Below are 4,314 nucleotides of genomic sequence, written 5' to 3' on the forward strand. Positions count from 1 at the left end.
CGGATTCGAAAACGGGTACCTGGGTCGGGTCGGATTGGGCAGTTGTCACAATAATGGGACATATGGAGTAGATCATATGCATTTTTAATTATGTAATATGATGAGTCAAACCTTAAACGAGCTAAGCTTGGGTTGAGCTCGAATGTAGTGTCTTAAACGAGCCAAAGTTCGACTTGAGCTTGCGTGTGAGGTGTTAAATTTTACATTGAAGCACAGAGGAGCTTAAACCTAAAAAGCACACGGTTTGTAAATGGCTTAATAATGCTCAATGAGCCTAAGCTATAAGGTTTGAGCTCGGGCTTGATAATTAAATGACTTCATTTGAGGCTCTGGCTCGATAAGACTTGGTTTGTTTCGAGCTATTTATCAATCCGATCTCAAATAGCTTGCGAGTGAATCGGTTCATTTGCAGCCCTATTGGCATTTGGTTACAATTTTGAATCCATGCTCACCAAAAGGTACAATGCAACATTGCAAACAATAGTAAAAAAAAACCTCTATTTATGTGTGATATTGTATATAGTCTTTCCCGGACCTTATATAAGGTTGTGTGATATTGCATATAGTCTTTCCCGGACCTTATATAAGGTTGTTACATGAAACAGCTCGTTTGAAATGATGTTAAGGGTATATAATCTATAGTAGCATGTATGTAGAGATAGTAGGAGAGGAAATGAGGGGAAGAAGAAGTTCGTTCTTCAATAGACGACGCCAAACGTTAGTGTTGAAGCATCGGTTGTTAGCAATTCACTTTTATAGAGTTTTGTTTATAAGTTGTCAACAACTTGCTTGTGTAAAGGAAGACAAGGTACCTTGTGAATCATCATTACAGACTTAAAAATATAATACACGTATCGTGTGAGTAATCATCCATGACTTTTAAAAAATACACGTATCGTAACGAAACGTGCCATGTTGTGTTAAATGGGGCGTGTTAGATAAGGCCTCCTTAATACGACTATTGAATCCATGCACGACAAATTTAACTAAACATGTTGTGTGACATGTTTATTGTTTAACACAGCTAGTTAGACATGTTACGTTGGCTATACACATTTAAATATCTTGAAAACATTTAGACATGTTTTTAGTTGTCATCAATGTAACACCCCGACCAAAGGCGGATTATACATCGGGGCGCCACATATTGTTTCATTACTCGTGACACTATTGGGTGTCAATATTTAATAAATATATTCATTCGCGCACGCGCAACGCAATCGCAAGATAACATAAATCAACATAAATCAATATATTATAAGGCAAAATATTTGAACAACAATAACTTGTCTTGATACATTTTAATCTAAGTCCAAAAGTAAAAACGTCCTACGTGTCCACAAGCTCCAAATGTAGTTACAGCAAACCTGAACATGTGTTAAAATAAAACGTCAAACACTTGCGTGTTGGTGAGAAATCAAGTTTAATACAATACATAGATAACAATAAATCTGCGCGCAACATGTGTATGTCTGGTTTTCAACAAGGGTGTAATCTGATCGGGACCAACTCTAAGATTCATAGACTGCCAGTGCTCACAATTGAGCTCACAAACAAGAAAAACTGTGCAAGTGTAAACAAAAGAGAAAATCATAAACGATTGTTCTCCCGTGTTCATCTAATGGTACCATGAGAACTGCGGAATAGACCGACAAGACGGTTAATGATCCACACATACAAATAAACAGCCAAGTCTACGTCCTCAACACATGGGATACTGCGCGACTAAAGTTCATAAACAAGTTTAAGACTAAGTTTGTATGAACACATGAACATCCCAAAACATTAAAAATAAAAAAGGATTAGGTACGAGATTACTCACTTGACAAACGATGCGGTGTAAGATAAAGCAAGAACCAACTTTAAACAAGCACAAGTTAACCTATAAATAAGATTATTGTTTTAATGATTGGTTTTAAGTCTAGATTATAAGTTAGCATAATTAATAAGTAAATTATTATATATAATATATATATATTACCGGAAAAGCAGGGCAGAACAGGATAGAAGACGAAGGCAAAGAGAGAAGACGGCAGAGGAAGAACAACGGCAAGGAGTAAGAGAGAACATGAGAGATTAAGTGCTTTGTGTGTGTAGTGTTAGGAAATTAACATTATTATTTATAGGGAAACCCTAGGGAACACAATCCCTAGAAAAGGGGAAAAGATCTCCAAAAAGTAAAAGATTCCAAAAGCAAAAGATATCAAAAGATATGGCAGCTGCAGGGGGCAAAGGAAAAGCTGACAGGTAACAGTAACAGGCATGGGAGGGTCAGATAAAGGTACTGGTCAAGCATGGAAAAAGCAGATCTCAAAAGATAATGTCAGTCACTTTTTCTGCCAACCAATGGGGTTGGTGCGCATGCTGCGCCGAAAGTAACTTTTTAGACATAAGATAGGTCAGGTCAACAGCACAGAAGATAAGACTTCACAAAAGTAAACGACTGGATTAAACAGAAGAAAACTCAAAGGGTTTAGCGCGAGAAGGCTGGAGCGCGAAAGCAGACACAGAAGGTCAAGAGTGCGCGAGCGCGAAGGCAGACAGAACCAACCTTAGCGCGTCGCGGGAAGAACTACATTTCTAAGCGCGCCGCGGGAAGAACTTCAATTCTAAGCGCGTCGCGAGAAGAACTATATTCCTTAGCGCGTCGCGGGAAGAACAGTATCCATAGCGCGCCGCGGAAAGAACTAAAATCCTTAGCGCGCTGCGGGGACAGTTCGTCTCGCGTATCGCAGTAACAGGTGGTCTTCACGCAGGCTTCCTTGTAAGGAGTCTGGCGCGTGGAGCTGCGCAGACAACCTTAGGCGGGAAGGAACAAAGGACAGGGGTTCAAGGCTTAAGGGCGGGACGGCGACAAGAGGGAAAAGAAGGCGGAAAGAGAGAAGAAGAGGGACGGGACGGCGGAAAGAAAGAGAGGGAAAGAGGCGGGAAGGAAAATATATTATTATTATTAAAAGTAAAATATAAGTATAAATAAATATTAAATCATAAAAGAAAGAGATCGGATAAGAGAAACGGGTACCTGGGTCGGGTCGGATCGGGTCAGATGTCACAGTCTCCCCTACTTTAAGAAATTTCGTCCCGAAATTTATCTCGAAGTAGGTTGCGCAGAGAACAGGTGCGGGTACTTGATCTTCATTTGATCTTCCCTTTCCCATGTAAACTCGGCTCCGCGCTTGGACTCCCAGCGAACTTTTACGATAGGGATGCGACTGCGCTTGGTTTGCTTAACCTCGCGATCCATAATCTCAACAGGCTTCTCAACGAAATGCATAGATTCATCAACTTGAACTTCATCGAATGGAATGTGGAGGTTCTCGTCAGCTAAACACTTCTTGAGATTGGATACATGGAACGTTGGATGCACATTGCTGAGCGCGGGCGGCAGGTCAAGTCTGTAGGCAACTTTTCCCACACGCGCGAGAATCTTGAATGGTCCAACATATCGAGGGGCAAGCTTACCTTTCTTCCCAAAGCGGACAACACCCTTCCAGGGCGACACTTTGAGGAGAACAAGATCACCAACTTGAAATTCGAGAGGCTTTCGCCTGCGATCTGCGTAACTCTTCTGTCGGCTTCTGGCAGTCAGCAGATGATCACGGATCTTGGCGATTTTATCGGTTGTCTCTTGAACAAGTTCGGGTCCTGTGATTTGAGCTTCACCCACTTCGCTCCAACAAATCGGGGAGCGGCACTTACGACCGTAAAGTGCTTCAAATGGGGCCATACCAATACTGGAATGATAGCTGTTATTATAAGAGAACTCGATCAAAGGCAGGTGTGAATCCCAATTACCTCCAAAATCAAGAACACAAGATCGGAGCATATCCTCAAGAGTTTGAATAGTTCGCTCAGACTGACCGTCAGTCAGAGGATGATATGCCGTACTCATGTCCAAGCGAGTTCCTAGCGCAGATTGGAGAGATTTCCAAAAGCGAGATATAAAACGGCCATCGCGATCGGATATGATGCTCAAAGGAGTACCATGGCGGCAGACAATTTCCTTGACATAAAGCTGCGCGAGTTGCTCAACACGGTAGTTTTCACGAATGGGCAGAAAGTGAGCAGACTTAGTCAAACGATCCACTATTACCCAAATGCTATCATGTTTGCTTGCTGTCAAAGGTAACTTGGTAATAAAGTCCATCGCTATACATTCCCATTTCCACGTAGGAATTTCTGGTTGTTCGAGTAAACCAGATGGGCGTTGATGTTCAGCTTTTACCTTCGAACAAGTCAGGCATTTAGCTACGAACACAGCAATATCCTTTTTCATACCGGGCCACCAATAAGTAATGCGCAAATCTTTGTACA

This window comes from Bidens hawaiensis, unplaced genomic scaffold, assembly GCF_021521415.1.
Source record: "Bidens hawaiensis isolate Kalapana, Puna unplaced genomic scaffold, B.hawaiensis_p1.1 tig00024638_1, whole genome shotgun sequence".
Classification (NCBI taxonomy): domain Eukaryota; kingdom Viridiplantae; phylum Streptophyta; class Magnoliopsida; order Asterales; family Asteraceae; genus Bidens; species Bidens hawaiensis.